Genomic DNA, 17,989 nt, shown 5'->3' with positions numbered 1-17,989 from the left:
TAACTAACCCTAACCCTAAGCAGAACCCTAAACATAACCCTAAAAATAACCCTCACCCCTAACCCAAACCCCAACCGTAACCCGAACCATAACACTAACCCTAAAGAACCCTAACCCTAACCCTAACCCTAACCCTAACCCGAACCCTGACCCTAACCCTAACCCTAACCCTAACCCTAACCCTAACCCTAACACTAACCCTAAAGAACCCTAACCCTAACAATAACCTTAACTGAAACTCTAATCCCTAACCCTAACCCTAAACCCTAACCCTAACCCTAACCGTAATCCAAACCCCAACCCTAACCCTAACCCTAACCCTAAATCTAACCCTAACCCTAAATCTAACCCAAACCCTAACCCTAAACCTAACCCTAAACTTAACCCTAAACCCTAACTCAAACCCTAACCCTAACCCTAACCCAAACCCTTACCCTAACCCTAACCCTACCCACCCTTTTGCTTCATGAGGATCAGTGCAGCCAAGTCATATATGGTAATGCACTTTCTGAGCCCTTTCTAATAACCAGTGGTGTGAAACAAGGTTGCGTTCTTGCACCAACTCTCTTCACATTCTTCAGCAGGATGCTCCAAAGGGCCACGGTAGACCTCGATGATCAAAACGGTATCTACATCTGATATTGTACTGATGGAAGCCTATTCAACCTAAGGTGACTGAAGGTCCATACTAAGACCTTAAATCATCTTGTCTGGGAGTTGCTTTTTGCTGATGATGTCACCCTTGCTGCCCACACAGAAGCAGCTCTGCAGCGTTTAACTGCTTTGCTGAGGCTGCTGAGCTTTTTGGGTTGGAAGTCAGCTTGAAGAAGACAGAAGTTTTCTACCAACCTGCACCTCAAGAAGTCTTCCATCATCCCCACATCAAAATTGGTGAATCAGAGCTCAAGTCAGTCCAGCAGTTTAATTATCTGGGAAGCATCATTTCCTCGGACAGTAAGATCGACAAAGAGATATACAACAGGTTAGCAAAGGCATATAGAGCTTTCAGAAAACTCCATAAAAAAGTTTGGTGTAATAAACACCTGAAGAAATGTACAAAGATTAATGTTTACAGAACCATTGTGCTGTCTACTCTTTTATATGGGTCCGAATCATGGGTCATCTACCGCCACCATCTGCAACTCCTAGAACGCTTCCATCAACACTGTCTCCGTACAATCCTAAACATCCACTGCACTGATTACATGACTAATGTGTCTGTTCTTGAACAGGCAGCAGTTATGAGTATTGAGGCCATGTTGCTGAGAACACAGCTGCGTTGGGCAGGGCATGTCTCCAGGATGGAGGACTACTGCCTCCCTAAGATTGTGCTCCATGGTGAACTTGCCCCGGCTGCTGCAAGAGAGGAGCCCCAAAGAGGAGATACAAGGACTCCCTGAAACAGTATCTCAACTTTGGCCATATTGATCATCATCAGTCTACTCTGGCCCTCAATCAGGAGACATGGAGACACACTATACATAACGCTGCTGCCTCTTTTGAGAACACACGCAGAATCATTCTTGAGGAGAAAAGACAATGCAGGAAGAACCGTGTCTTGACAATATTGCCTAAGGAAACTTTCCGCTGTGCCTTTTGCAACCGGACTTGTCTATCTCTCATTGGCCTTTTTAGCTGTCAGCGTGCTTGTAGCAAGCATGGATAGAATCTTTCTCAAATCTTCGTTCATGAAGCCCAGCCATGATGATGTTGTTTTTCAGCTACTTCAGAGGTTCTACTTCTGTTTTCTTTGACAACATAGTTTCTTCTATTGCCTTTTCCTCTTCCATCATAAATTTTCAGTTCCTTCTTCATCTTTCTCCTAGAGCTTGCACTGAAATGGGATCTCTTTGCATTTCATGGGCTCAGTTTTGTAGTGTCTTTTCCTCAAATTTCCATGCCATGAGATCTTGAAGAAGTCAGAATGGGCTGTACTTTTTCCAAGCTGGCTCTGAACCAGGCCAGCAAACTTCCACAAGGCTGGAGGAGCTCAGGGCTCTCACACACTGATGTTAAGCACAGTAACTAGAGGAGTTCAGAGCACACATATGAATCAGAAAAAAAGGCACGAATCTCACAAACATAAGCACAAGTGAGACGGGGAGCTGGGCTAGAATTTGTGTGTCATACTGGATGTCTGTTCTTTGCCTGAAGACAAACTATGGTGTGAATATGTAGAACTATAGACAGATTATGACAGGAGACACTAAATAAATCTGTCTGGTTTTGGTTATTTATTGCAAATAAGGGAGGCCCTTTTGAAAAAATGAAAGCAGGACACTGAAACAATCAAAATCATTTCATCACCTTTCAATTAAAATAGGGTGGGTTTTGTTTTTATTTGGAGTACATATTGTTTGCTCAATATGCTCAGTTTACAAAACTGCAAAAGGAAGTGGCTCCTGGTTTTAGTCACCCATCTGTGAGCACACTAAAGCAAGGAAGACAGGGAATCAGATAGGAGAGATGAGAGGGACTGGCTTCTCCCTGTGTGCTCTCCATTTTCCCTTGTATTCACTTCCATGTCCAACACAAGCCAGCAGACAGTACCTGAGCCAACAGTGGGATGAGTAACAGACATGGCTCAGTGACTGAGATGGAAAGCTTCTTCCTGGACAGTCAAACTGCAGTGCCAAAGCAGACAGGGCTAATGGGCATATGATGAAACTGCTCTTTCTGACAAACCGATTTCTTCTCCTCCCAAGTGCCAGCAGATGGGCACGAGTGGCGAGTTCTTCCTCTTTCAGATCCTCCTTCCAATGCCAGATGTGAAACAAAGACCTAAAAAACTATTGCAGTTGTGCACAGCAAGGTCTTTGTGAACATCTCTTCCCCCTTACTCTCAAACCACTTGCATATGAGGGTTGCTATTTCTAGGCCCTATTAAACAGCAACACAAAGCTAAAGGCAACATCCTCAGTAAAATTCTGAGTGGGTCTTACTGGGAATTAAAGGGCTGACAGTACTACTACATTCAGTAGCAATATACAAATTCAACTGTGAATCAGCCAGTTCTTTCTGCTTTACAGATGAACAGCTGTATCAAAATCACAGGGCCACAGAAGCCCAGGGTACCTGAGACTGGAAAGCACCTCTGGAAATCACCTGGTCCAACCCCCTGCTCAAAGCAGGGTCAGCTACAGCAGGTTGCTCAGCCAGAGTCTGTGGATGGAGACTCCACAACCTCTCCAGGCAGCCTATTCCAATGTTCAAACAACTTCACTTTAAAAGAGCTTTTTTTTATGTTTAATGAAATTTCCTCTATTCAAATTTGTGCCCATTGCCTCTTGTCTTTTCACTGCATATCACTGAGAAGTCTGGCTTCATTTTCCTTCTTCCCTTCCGTCAGATATTTATACACATTCACAAGATTCCCCTGAACCTTCCCTTCCCTACACAGTCTTACCCTTTCAGACAGCATAGTGGTGGATTTTGATCAGTTTTGACCCAGATTTATCTTTCTGATTATCAGTTTCCTTCAGAGGAAAAGAAACAATGTCCATTTATAAATAGAGTAATCTGCAAATATTTTATGCAATTGAAAGCCAAGAAACAAATCATGCTTTACTGTGACACTGTGGCATATGCTGGCAGGTGAAAACACAAAGCTGGAGAGTGTAAACGTTGGGATTTCCTCACTCTTTTGGGTGTGCAAAGCCAGTAGACCTGTAGGATACAAAGCTGATGCTGTTACTGGTTACTATAAACAGCGATGTATTTGTCCTCTTTTCATCAAATTTATCAGTTCAACATGTGAACAATGAACCTGTAGCTTAGGACAAGAATGCTCTGTTTTCTTATCTAAGTTGAACTTGCAAGTGGGATGGAGAGCACCATCCTTTTTATTTATAAATAAACCTTTCATCTGAAGTGCACTTGGGAGATGAATGATCCCATAAGCAGCAATAAAATGAAAGAGGCAAGTAGAACAAACAAAGAATAACACTATCACCACAATTTTTATCCAAGTATTTTGTTATAAGCCTTTATTTAAAAACTTGTAGATGGATACAGTGGAGCAAATGTTGCCATTGTTTATATCTTATATAATTCCTCCTTAAATTCACTATGCTTAAGCAGAACTTGGTTTTACTGTTGTTCTAAACTATTTTGGTCATTCTTGATTAAAGCTAGGGCATTGAGTTAATCAAAGTCATATTTGTTTGTTTCGGTTTTTTTTTTGAGCTGTAAAATATTGTGTGTAAAAATATCTGTACAAAAATACTCGGCATTTTTTCAAAACCTTTCAACCTGGCAGGTGATGCAGTTTCACAGTCAATTGGGAAACATGGAAGCTTCCAGACTTTGGTATGATTGAATACAAAGAACTTTAAAAATATTTGCATACCTTTTATATGAAACTCAAGTCATCAAGGACAGAATAGCTACAAAATTGACTAAAGAGCCATTACTAAAATGAGTTGCCTATAAAACGAACAAGTTAAAAAAGTACAATCAGAGTTGAAAAGTAAATATTGCAGTTTAAGTACAAGGTACTGGTACCTGATCCATCACCTCTCCACAGAAGTGCCTCATATCCCTGATACCTCAGGTATGTCTCCAGTTAAGATGTATCTGTACAGACATCTCAGTATGATTTCTGGCAGCAGGAGCGACAACAACATGCTTGAACATCTGAAACGCAGCAATTCTTGTCTAGGCTGTTTCACAACCTGTGGTTCCAATGGTAGCAGTAAGTCAGCGCAACTGACTTTCCTTCCAGCTTTCCTTCCCTGCCCCTTGCAAAGCAACCCTTTCCTTGTCTTCTAACTGTATATACCCAGCAACTACCACCTGAAAATAACCAATGACCCACTGCAGATTAGAGAGTCACTGAGATGCAGGAAAGAACATCTTGATGTGCTCAGAAATCAGGTTTGTAAAATGTTCCATGTGGACCCCAAATGTTGCCCCTGAAAAGGCCAAGTAAGGGATTCATCCTATTGACAGATGACTGTTATTCCCCAGCTGCTCTCACTGGAGCTCTTAAGGCCAGAAGCACATCACCAATGGCATCCATCTAAAAACACTGCTGGCCAGAAAGGATGAATTTCTAGAATCTACACTGGTCTCTTGTGACTCCACTGCTGCTCAGCTCTGCCCACTGCTGTCCTTTTCACTAGTACTCTTCTGGGTATTTTTTCCCTACTCAGCACTCATATACAGCAAGGCATTTCCTCATGGACATTGTCAAGACCTGGAGGTGAACATCTGTAGGTTGTTTTGTACAGCCTACAGGGAAGATTAATTAAAGGGATACAATAAGGAATGTGCCGTGTTCTTTACAGGAAATCACCCCACCTTCTCTTTCTAACTCCCCTGCAAATAAGCCTAGAATGGAGGGTAGATAAAGTTCTCTTGTGGACATTTTCCCCCATGTTAGCTTGTATTAACCCTCTGCTGAGTGCTTGAATGTCTGCTCTTCCAAACATTTTGTATCTTACACTTTTTCCTCCTCACCTTTGTCTTATGGGAGGCTCCTCAGAAAGGTGTGTAAGTGTAATTAGCTCAGTTGATGAAAAAAGACCTTTTTTTTGATATTTACACCATAAATGTTTGGGTTGCCGATACTTTAGTCTTGAAATTCTTTAAGGGTCAAGTGAAAATAGGAGAGAATCCCTTTTTCTCCCTGCTACTCAAAACTCTTTTTGTCAAGAGAAAAGGGACTGATTATCCTAAGAAGTGTCCACTACACATTGATCTTGACAACTGCTCAAAGTACAAACTCTCTTTTATCTGGATGGTAATCACTATTCCAGTGCCAGGACCCTTCCTCCATGCAGTGGGAAACAAACTGGCAAAAGAAAGGCCCTTTATCCCTGTGTCCTGGTGGGGTCTCTGAGTAGGAAAACTGGAAGTGTTTCTTGGCTACACAACAGACATAATCAGAAGAGAAATAGTGTAAGGTTTGCTGGAATGCCTCTTCAGCAGAGGGTTTTCCCTCTCCAGAAGTTTCCAAGAACTGCCTTCTGCACCCTGCAAAGGAGATGTAAACTAACTGGAGTTTCGAGTTGGAATCACAGCAGGGTTGTGATCATCAGCAATGAGTTGCCTCACCAGCAACCTGGGACATCTGTAGAAGTTTCTCATCAGTTGATTTGGTTGCACACTTGTAGGCAAAATTAGCAAAGACAGAAAAGGTAGACAAAGTTGCAAAGACCTTAATACAGCCGAGGAAATTCTTACAGGAGTCACCAGTGTCCTGGTCTAATGAAGCAAATATGAAGATGGCAATCACAAAATATAAGGGTGCTAGAAGGAAAGTTGATATCCCGAAGATAATACTAACTGATTAATAAGGTGATGCCCTAGATGATACCTCATTAATCATCTGGATGACTTTTCCATACACCTCGGTACCTTCACGGACCGTCTTCAGCTGGTCAGGTAGTGCCTCACTGAATGTGCCTCCTCTCCATCTTGGAATGACCTGATCATCCACTGCAGGCAGGACCAGGAGGCACTTCCCACTGTAAAGGGATGGGGGGCTATAATAAACCATGGTGGCATTTTTCATCTCGTTGTTGGGAGTGCAAATAACTTTGATAACTTTATGCAGAAAGTGGATGTCACTGGTGTCAATGTAAGTCAAATGGGTGAAGTGTAGCAGCAGCAGACAGGGCACCAACATGATGGGGATCATTGGCTTCCTTTCTGAACAGTCTTGGAAGATGGGTAGATCAGCTTCCAGAAGGCACCACCTGCTCTGGACAAAGTCAGGGTTGAAGATTAAGACAATTTTCTGGTTTCCTTGCATGGCCTCAACCTTGTTTTCAATTATTGATTTACCTGTTATAAAGTCCCTCTCATGATAACAGGCCTTCAGATTTGGAATCATGACTTCTAAGCTCTGGATAACGGTCCTTGCCCAGTCTGAATTGCTACTACTGTAGCTGATGAAGATGTGATGTCTCTCATGGGCTGCCAGTGCAGGTAGCTCAGAAAGGATCTGTGGTCCTTGAAGATCTGTCATTCCTGCTCTTGCAGATATTGCAGAACTGGTCTCAGTAATACAAGTATCTGAAATGGGTTTAATTTCCTCTTTGAAATCTGCCATTCTTTACTGCAAAAGCAAACCATGAAAGTACAAATGATTAAATCATTCTCTGCAGAAACAGAAATAAAAGGCATAATCATGCATACCATTTATCCTGTTTGTGCTTCTCTTCTCAGGCTACACTGTACATTTGTGGTTTCACGGACACACTGGTGATGGTGACAGACTCCGAATTTGGGAGTTGGGGTATAAGCATCCAGCTTAGTCCCTGGCTTCAACTCAACTCTATGCAGCAAATTTCAGCCCCATTGGGAAACTTCAGTCACTGATTCATATTTCTATTTTAATGCAGTGGAATTGTTTATGTGAGCAAATCTATCATCTATCAATTAAACTATCTACTCACCTATTTAGAATTTTGATTAAGTTACAATAGTAATTATAAGTAACTATTTCATTCAAGGATTTCCAACAGTAAAGCTCCTTCGTGATAAATAAACTTGGGATATAATATTAGGAATGCACAGAATAACGTTCACTGCTTTTGATCAACATGGAGAAACAAGAAGCAGAGTAAGTGCAGCAGCCCTCTTGAGAGAACTCTCTGCAGACCACCAGGGTGTGTCCTGAACCTTCTTCTACTGTCTGTCCCTCACTTCAGCCTGGCCATGCAAGAAAAGAAGAATTGTAATAAGTAAGGAAGGAAGAAATAAACAATTTGCTCATCAAAATATATCTTAAAATAATATACTTTATACCAATATTGTTAAAACTTCACTTAGGCTGAAAAATCATAAGTTGCAGAATAGTTAACCATAATGCTGACATGACAAATTGTTATGCTTTGCTAAATGGGTATATATCCTGTTATTCTAAAAGTGTATTGTCCAAGTGTACTTATAAGGCAAGGAGGAGACGGATAAGGAACAGAGGGTCAAGCACAAGGACGATAAAAGAGGAACCAGGACTGCCATCTGGAAAGTCCCACATACCAGGCCTCAAGGACAGTGGACTAATCAAACTATTGGTGGGAAGTCTCTAGCAACTAAACTGAGCCCACAAAAGAAGGACCAAACAGAATGGAGCCAGCAAACCTAAGTCCAATGAAGAGATGACAAGTGACGGTGGGAGGGGAAATTAATAAGGGTATAAATGTTGACTGTGAGTGGAGCAAAGGTGTCCCTGGTCACCCAGCGCACTGTTTTGCTTATTTGCACTTTCAAATAAATCTTATAATAAATTTTTACTATTTTGATTTGATTTAACCATAACAGGATGGAAACAAATTGTCTTGGAGCCCTTTATAAGAGTTGGGGGTATTCACTGTGGAGGTTTTTGTTCTTGGTCTGAAAATCTCTCCGAAACAATCCATCTATCCACACTGGAGAGACTGTGGGGAGATCTCTTAGTTTAACAAGATTACAACTTCAGAATTAAGAGAGACTTCAGATGGAAGTGTGGAAGAGGAAAAAGAAACAGCTTTTTATTAACAAAATCTGAATAAACAACAAATGGTGCAATCAAAAACCTTCAGAGGAAACAAAACAAAGTCCCAATTCCCCAAGTGGGGAGGAGAAACCCGCGGCAACCCGGGGGGGGTGGAAATGCAAGACTGTAGCTGCTCGCAGCCATGTGCACTGGCAGACAGAAATGAAGGAGTCCTTTTTCCCACAGGCAGTCTTGAAAGCAGAACACCTCGCTCTGAGACGGGTCGGTCTCTCTCTCTCTGCTGTTCTCTGCGAGGTGTCCCGTGGGGAAAAAACTTCCTCTCAGGCAAAGAGAATGAGGAGGCCAAAAACTGGGCTCCTGCTCTGTCCGGTCCCGGACCAAACCCCAAAAGCCCCCGAACAAAAGACTCCCCCAGCTGTCCCTGCAACCACTGTGTTTTCCCGCGAGACCTGCCCCTCTCCCCGCTCCTGTGCTGCCCCGCACATGCGGCTCCACTCCACACCCCCACCACCCCCATCTGTTTTTAGGGCACATGGACGAGACCCTAAGGAAGAAAAAGAAAATTCCAACATCTCTTTTCAAACCTGTGACAGGAGAATACAATGACCCTTCCAAACACCAAGATGCAAGATGCCTGTTCCCCGTGAACAATGAGGTGTAGTAAGGCTCAGGTTTTGTCACGTTATATTACTCCCTGTATCATCCAAGACCTCATTAGTCTTAGAAAACATTAATTTTATGATAGCAAAAAGATCTAAGGGATGCCAAACTCTGTCATTCTACTCACAAACACTCTCAAATACTTGCCAAGAACTGCATGAGCAGTGCAGGATGTTCTTTGACATCTCCAGCCTCTCCTTCCACTCCCTTGCCAGTTGATGGCAAGTGAAACCCTACTCTTCTTCCTGCCCTTCACCTCTGACACCTCAGAAAGGAATTCCCCTTTTGCTGAGAACCTCAAATCAAAACTAACCATCTCTGACAGCGCCAGCACAGAGACCCTAAGCCTGAGGAACAACCTGGGAGCTGCGGATGGGGCATCATCCTCACCGTGTGAAGGAAAGCAGTGCAGCAAGGAGGAGGAAATTGTTTACTCTCCACCTGGGAAGAGGTGAGATCGAAGGCTCCGAGGCTGCTGATTTCAGCGGCTCCCTTCCAGAAAGGAGAAGCCTTAGTGACAAAGGGGGAGGGCACTTGGCAAGAAGACAAATATTTGATGCCTTCCTGGTTTATAAAGCTCAAGCCCTGCCTGTGGTAGAATTTCCTTCCCTGAGCCTCTCCTTGAAGCATCATCGCAACATGGTCAAGGGCAATGTGGGTTCCTCCACAACAGCCATATAGAAACATCCTTATCCTCCTAGTGTCAGGGAGTATCCCACTCCTGGACAACACACCATGTCCTCCCAGGGCCAAGACAGAAAGAAACGCAGGGAGAATGAACAAACAGGGGCAACCACAAGGGAAGTGGGTATGGAGACAGGAACTTGGACATGGTTGGCAAGAGAAGGGACAGAGCACAAGGTGCCCAGGTGGCCTGGAGTCATGACCAGGATGAGCTATCCCTGTTAATAGGATTAGTTCTCCAATTGACCTTTATGATTTCTATTACCTTTTCCTTCAGAATTTACTTGAAATCTGCCTGTGTTATTGATGTGAGTCTGGCAGCCTGTATTTTGTCTGGATATAAGAAACAGGCAATGTCTCTCAGAAATATTTGGGGAGCATTGTCTGTTTCCTTTTTCATAGCAGTCAGTGATTATCCAGGCAGCCTGTGAGAGAATAGACTGCCAGAGAATAGCTCTTGCTCTGCCAGCAAGAAGAAGGTGCTGTCACTTCAGCAAGGCTGCAGCTCTGCTTTACCAGCCCCTTGAAGAATAGTGGGTGCTTTAAACACAGCGAAGGAAGCAGCAATGGTCGGATGCCCCAGACTTTACATTATTTCCCACCAGCTTCAACACCAGCTGGCACAGGCTTGTGACCCAGCAGGGTCCTCTGCGATCCCAGATACCAACACATTACTTGTGCCTCATAAAGATGACCATAAATGGTATGAGTTATACCTACATTTCCTGTAATAAGCAATTGCAAACTTAGGAAAATAAATTGACCCTGCCTCCCACACCCAAGGGAAATGGATGCCATTCACAGCCCGTTAAGTTGCACTGAGAACATCTTCAGGGTCTCTCAAGATCCTTGGCTTAATTAGGTATCACAAGTGGTTTTTTTAAATTATGTACCACAAGAGGTTTTGCAGATGTTTTCTGTAAGTGTGACGGTGTCATCAACTTTTTCCTGAATGTAATTTTCATGATTTCATCAGAATTTGTCCTGGAACAGACAATCTGCTCTACTGGCAAAACGGCTTCCATAGGAAAGGTTCAGCACAGCTTTATCTCAGCCACTGACCCCAAATCCAACTTCCTCACTCATCCCAGGCCCAAGCTCTACACACAAGACACAGGCATCTTCAGCTTTCATGGAAAAGGCCTCTGTGTCACACTGGAATCCTGCACTAAGGAGAGAGGAAACACTGCTAAACACAGTGAGTCAGGAAATGGACAAACAGGCAGACTGTGCCTTTGGAATACGGGAATGATCTCTGCTTTACTGAGTTTTGTTGGCATAAAGGAACGATGTGTTATTCGCAGGGCACAAAGTGTAGCTGAATCGAAATTCCTGGGGGAAAAGGAGGATGTTATATTACAGAATCAAAGAATCCCTGAATGGGTCGGGTTGGATGGGACCAAGTGGGTCATATGGTTCAACCTCCCTACCAAAGCAGGGTCATCCCAAAGCACATGGCACAGGATTGTGTCCAGACAGTTCCGGGCTATCTCCAGATAACCCACATTAATTTTATACTATGTTCATTCCCCTAGGTAATAACTTTTGAGTAACTATTATATTTACCATTTCTAGGATAGATCCAAGTCCTCTATAGGCCCTTCTGTGTTCCCAACTCCACCAGCTGAAGAGCTCCTTACTAAGTCTTGTAAAACACTGGTGCAAGTTCTTTGCTGGAAATTTTGTTCTCCTCATGCTAGTTGGGTAAAATACTGCATGTTTTAGATTCATTACTTGAGCAATAGAATGATTAAGGAGCAAATAGAAAATATCTCATCTCCCTTTATGCTTCTTGCCATCTCTGGCTTCTCATGTTGACACAGGGTTGGTCTGTGTGTACTCTTCCTTAATATTGTCACTGAATATCACTGGGTCACCACTAAATTCAACAAGCAGTCAGGCCCTTGTTTAATTGAACAAAGCCTTTGTTCCACTCACTTGCGCTCACAGTCTGGTCTGGGACCTGCAGGAGCACAGGATTGTGTAAGAAATTCCTACCAGTCAGAGTTCCCCCAAGCATTTTTGTTCCTATTGAAGGGTCCCTTTCTTAACACAGAAAGTTGGAGGTGAGAGAACAGTTCTGGCCTGTTCAAAACAAGCCACTATCAACAGACACTTTTAGAAATACTTTGCTCCATCTGCAAAAAAAGAAAAAAAAATTGGTAACACCAAAAGTTTAAGTCTTAGTTCAATAAGTTTATTTCTAACACTGAAATAAGGAGAAAAGTAAATTCTTTGTCTCTCACCCTCTCCTGAGTAACCTGAGTGGAAACCAAGAACCCCTTCAGCTCAACTTCCTTCTGAAATAAGAGTGCAGCTCCTGGTTTCTGACACTGACATTATTCTGTTACAGCTCCATGTTCTTACTTTTCTCCTTGGGGATGCAAAATCAGGGAAGGAACAGCAAATTTGTTTCCAGAGCATCCTGATGAATGGGGGCAGTGAGGAGGATTGCTTGTCTTAGGAACATCAAAATGTGCTTTCCAGTCACAAAGAGACGGTTTTTCCTGTATGATTCCTTTTTCACTACCTTTGGCCACAACACACCACGTGTAAAATCTCTAATGAAGCAAAATATTTCTTTCCCTGAAGAGAACCCAGGCCATCATGGTCATTTCATCAATGACTTCACAGAGCTTTCTTAATCCTGCATGTGAAGGAGAGAGCCAGGAATGGCACCATTCTACCTCAAAGGACACAGTAAGAAAGATAATCCTTGGAGTCCCAAGAGTCATTGAAGCATATTGGAAGAGTTTTGGCAAAATTCTCTGTTTGCTGATCACATCTCTGTTTTCCTGGTACCACCTCTTCCTGGTGTTGGCTTTGCCTTGTCTGAGAAGACAGAAACAGAAATACAGAGACAGTGTATGAAGTCTGTTATTGCAGGAAGTAATGTTATGCAGGTGTAGCAAAACCAGTGCAAGTTTCTGCAATAGTTCCTAGTGCATTAAGGAAAGTTAAATCATAGGTTAGAATTTTGCAAAGTCCTTTATACTAAATCAAACAAAATCTATCCTTGAAATATTTTGTGCTTGATGTTATCAACACGTAGTTTGTACAGATAGAGCCAGGAGGAAAAGCCCCAAGGCATTCTCTGCTGTGCTCAGGGAGCAGAAACAGCCTGTGCCTGAGACTGCTGCAAACACCAGCAACAGGAGGCACTCAATCCTGATCCCTTTGCTGCAGGAATCAGAGTCTGCTGGGGGAGAACAAAATTGATAAAAACCACTCTTAATATCACACAAGACACTCTCCCTCACACGTACACCATAGTAAATGAAAGTAGAACTCAACAATCCCCTCGCACTTTTTTTTTTGTAAAAAACCCACATGGATACCCCCCCTCCACTGGTCCTCACATTTCCTTCATGCTCTTTGGGGCTTTGTTGCTCCATGGCACACCTTCAAAATATGTGGAAAACAAACTGAAGAATGCAAAGAAAGCTCAGTGCACACCAAGTGACCTACCTTGGACATCAGTGACCTGCTGTACTCTGGGTCTGGTTGATTCAGGCAGGTTCAAGTCAGTGCAAATATTTTCTGCCATTCTTGCTCTCCCTTGTCCTTTCCTCTCACTGTTGTTCTTACAATGACACTCTGGACTGGGGACAACTCAGAGCTCTCTCCCCTCTCTAGCCTTCAGGAGGCAGTTCTTTCCTTTTCCAGTCCTACACAAACTCATAATGAGAAGAGAATTCTAGTACCAATTCACCTTTTGATGGAAGAAGGTTAAATGTAAAAAACATAAGTAAATATAAATTCTGGCCTCCCTGTGGCCACCTTTGTTGGGAAGTGGTTCTGGCATTAGTCGTGTCTTGATTTTCCAAATCTTCAGATACATACACACTGCTTTTACAGATTGAAAAGCCAACCTTTATTCCCGGAAATGGAAAGCAGAGGAAAGTGCAGGGATCCAGCAGTCAGCCCCAGAGAGCAGAGGGAAGCTCTCTGAGTGGGCCCATGGCACATCCCGCAGAGCAGCCCTGTGGGGTCCAGCAGGTCCTGCTCTCCAAAGCAGACATCTGAAAGTAGGACATGCTGGCCCTGAGCCAGAAAGGAATGGACTCAGCCCTGCTGAAACAGGACCCTACCACACTCAGGGGGGTCACGTGTCTGCAATTCTTCAAAACCAGACCCAAGCTAACTTGCTGTGTCATGAGGAACGTGGGGTTTGTGCAGCTCGGAAACATGTCCTTCCTCTCTGCAGGTAAATTCTGAGGGCAGTGGGGATTCATAAAGGGGGATTGGTCCAGCCTGCTTCAGGAAGTGCAAAAGGTGCTTAATGTACAAAGCAGCAAATGGAATAGGTCAGTCTAAACAAGACTTTTGTGTAACTGCAGTTTACAATATCAAATTCTTTCTGCTTGAGATATAGTAATTAAGATGCAACAGAGAGCAAGAAAGACAGATGACACAAAAGAGAAAGACTCCTGGAAACTACATTGTACAATATGTTTTCTTAAACTGAGATAACTACAGTAAATAGGGTATGTCAGAGTTTTTGGCTGTATACCTTCCATTGATTCAAAGGTTTTAGTAGCAAACCAGGAAAGAAAGCCTGGTAATGCCTTCAGCATTTTTTCTCACCGTTTATGGAATATTCAAGTGCTTTGCAAGCCTACTTGCTTTATCCAAACTTCAGTGTGCATGTATGCCAGCTAGCAGACCTCTCTTTTCTTTCCAACACACTCACACACAGGAAATCCTGCCCAGGCTTTAGCTCTTGAGTGGATTTTTTTATTTCTATCATGTTATTGATTCAGGCGTATAATTTGTAGAAAGGAGTTGGTGTCTGGACACAGCCTTGTGCTTCACAGTTCCTGGTGATTAGAGAAAAGTATTCCCTATCCCTTTCTAATGCTCCCAGTTCTTCTCATGTGCTCTGTAGGGAGCTGTGGAGCTATGTGTTAAAGCCAGGGAACTAATGCTTGGTTACTCCAGGACCTTGTATTTCTGTCAAGTGCAAGGAAGCATAGTCCAGATCTACACAGCTGGGACTGTCCAGACATAAATATTTACAGGATGCACACTAGGAGGACACATTCCATGCTGAATGAAAGTAGTTCATCCTTGGCAGCACAGGATTGTATTTGGGTTTGCCCTTCCCCTTCCCTCAGCAGAGTTGCAGCTGCAGGCCCACGGCCTGTGGAGCCAGCTGAGCCTTTGGCTCCACATTATTCAGTGGGATTCTGGATCGAGCTTTTAAGCCCAGCTTTGTTATTTGCATTTTTTTAATGGTTTAGATGGATTTCTTGAAGGAGCTTTGAGCAGCCCCTGTGTGTTGTTTCTACTGTCAGCACAGATTCTGGTGTCTGTATGTTCTGAAGAGTGTCCTGGCTGTAATGGCTGCAATGGCTGCAATGTCAGAGCAATAGGGGAAGTACAGGGAGAATGGGAGGTGGGAACAGGGATGAGGATTCACCAGACAGACCATACTGAGTTTTCTGATAGGTGCTAAATAAGTGCAGTAAGAAACGGGAAGTCAGGGGCAGATACTGTGTGTGGTCAGCTGGACATGACTATATCAGTCAGGATACACTTGATGGAAAAAATGCTCTGAGTATCTTGGCAAAAATCACAACCAAGAGATTTTAATTTTTAGGAGAAAACAGCGAATGAAGGCAAGGTTCTTAAAAAAAAAAAACCTTAAACCATTAAAAAGCCCCAAAGTTGTTGTATTGAAGTAACTAAGCAACAGGGAAGTAGTACACTAACAAAAAGCAAGTACAGCAGAAAGTGGCTGAATAGCAGCCAAAACAGAAGCGTACAAAAGACAGAAGGAAAAAAATCAAAAACAAGATGGGGAAAAAAGAGGAGAGGCGTGGGGAGAAACACATACTTTTGAGATACCATGAGATGGTCTGATTTCTCTGCAGACCCATCACCCCAGGCAGGTCTCACTGCACTTCTCACACAACATCTTTTTTGGTCCTCCAGGGATAGCAGTCTCGGCTACAGCACCTTCAGTACTGCAACAGGAAATGCTGGGCAGAAAAGCTGTTAAACTGACCCAGATTAGGGAAATAAACCTTTCTGAGCAGCCCAGATGCTACTCATGCCTGTGGTGGAAGGTGCTGTGCTCCACCAGCTGCAGCCATAAGACACATGCACAGGATGCTGGACAGGAAAGAGGCTTGAGAAGCTCTGTGAAGCTCATGGCAGGATGAGTCACCATTTCAAAAGTCACAGGTGACCTCTGTGCATGCATGTGCTCTTCTCTTTTCTCTTCTTTGGTTGAGAAGGGACCTATCAGGACAAGCAACTCTGGCTGATGAGGAGGCTGCAAAGTCTCATTTCAGTGCTGGCCCCTGAAAGCTTCCTGGAGCAGAGGCACAGCCTGCAGACATCATGGGGAGAAACATCTGACACCTGCTACCTGTGCAGGGGACGTGGGGACACCAAACTGAGCAGGCAAAATCTACAGTTTGACTTTTTGGAACCTCTTTTTAGTTTGTGGCTGCAAAGGCTTCACATGGTGAGTGTCTTTTCAAGGTGCTGAACGTGCTGGTTGCTCTATGCTGAAACACATATTATCTATAAAGAAATATAGGGACAATACTGGAAGATAACATTTACATAAAGTACATCTACTAATCTTTATTATGACCAGACCATCAGGTTCTGGAGATAAAGGTAATTAAATATCTTTATATCATCTGAGATTTCCATCTGAGGTTTAACCTCCCTGTCATGCTCCTTTTTTACGTTTTTCTCTTTTTATTCAGCTTACTAGTATTATTTTCATGTTGTTACAATACTGTGGTATTCCATATTCCATAACTCCATATTCCAACCCTCCCTTCTTATTCCTATCCTCCCTCAAGTAATTTTCAGTGCTAAGAATGTAATTTCTGGAGGATGAAAGTTATGTCTTCTACTCAATAATAACAACACACAGGTGTTATGAACAAGTAAATAGCAATCCTATTGAATGCAGGCCTTACCAAAAATAAAAATGCAGCTGATAAAGCAGCTGAATTCTTTTCTCTTGTGCCTCCTATTCCAAACATTCCAAAACAACGTTTTGCAAGAATTCTGTGGCAGAGGCTTTTTAGTGTAAAAGACTTAGTTGGCTGACTTTCATAAAATGTTTAGTTCTTCTCAAACACTAACCTAAGTTCTGCAGTAAATACAATTTGTTAATACCTCTGTTAAATACTTTCTAAAGGAGACCAAATTTTTTAATATTCGAAACTACTAAGCACATGTTATGTCTCATAAGCTGCTCAGTGTTATTTCGGCTACATTCATCCTTCACCACTTTATTTCATTTCATTTCATTTCATTGATAACACATGGATATTTTCTTCATTATTTTTATTAATCTGACTAGTTTCATGTTATTCAACAGAAATGTTTCCAAATTAATAGATAAGAAAATGCATTTGTCTTTCCAGTCTAACAATTTCACTTTGAGAATTGCAGGAACCTCTCAATATCATCCTGGAAATACGTCACCTCAAAAAGTAAGAGGAATCATAGAATCACAGAATGGTTTGGACTGGGAGGGACCTTAAAGATCATCCAGTTCCACTCCCTGCCATGGGCAGGGACACCTTCCACTAGCCCAGGTTGCTCAGAGCCCTGTCCAGCCTGGCCTTGAACACTTCCAGGGATGGGGCAGCCACAGCTTCTCTGGGCAACCTGTGCCAGTGAATAGCAAAACCTTTATAACTAATAAGAAAGAAACGTAATTTTGTTCAGATGAACACAGGGTTAATGAAAAATAAACTTCAGGACTAGCAAACAAAAAGCAATAAGAAAAAAGTAAGTATTTCAGTACTTTCCTCCTTATTTACTGGCAGGATTCTTATGGTACAGAGGCACACAGAGAGCAGGGAGCTTTGGGGGGTATGGTCAAAACAAGAGTTCCTACAGCACCCAAAAATATCAGAAGTCTTATTTGGGGTACAAATCCCTCAAGGTCTGACGAAAGCCTCAGAGAACTCACTAATAGTTCTTCTGTTGACTGAGGAGGGAAATAAAGATGAACTGACAAAGTCAACCGAGAACAGGGTAAATTAGCCTGTCCAGAGAAGCTGTGGCTGCCCCATCCCTGGAAGTGTTCCAGACCAGGTTGGATGGGGCTCGGAGCAATGTGCTCTAGTGGAAGGTGTCCCTGCCCATGGCAGGGGGGTTGGAACTGGATGGTCCTTGCAACCCAAACCATTCCATGATTCTATGATCACTATATTCCTG

This window comes from Manacus candei, unplaced genomic scaffold (genome assembly GCF_025592945.1).
Source record: "Manacus candei isolate 608988 ecotype Guabito, Panama unplaced genomic scaffold, ASM2559294v1 h1tg000153l, whole genome shotgun sequence".
NCBI lineage: Eukaryota > Metazoa > Chordata > Aves > Passeriformes > Pipridae > Manacus > Manacus candei.
Note: the sequence above shows the minus strand (reverse complement) of the source record.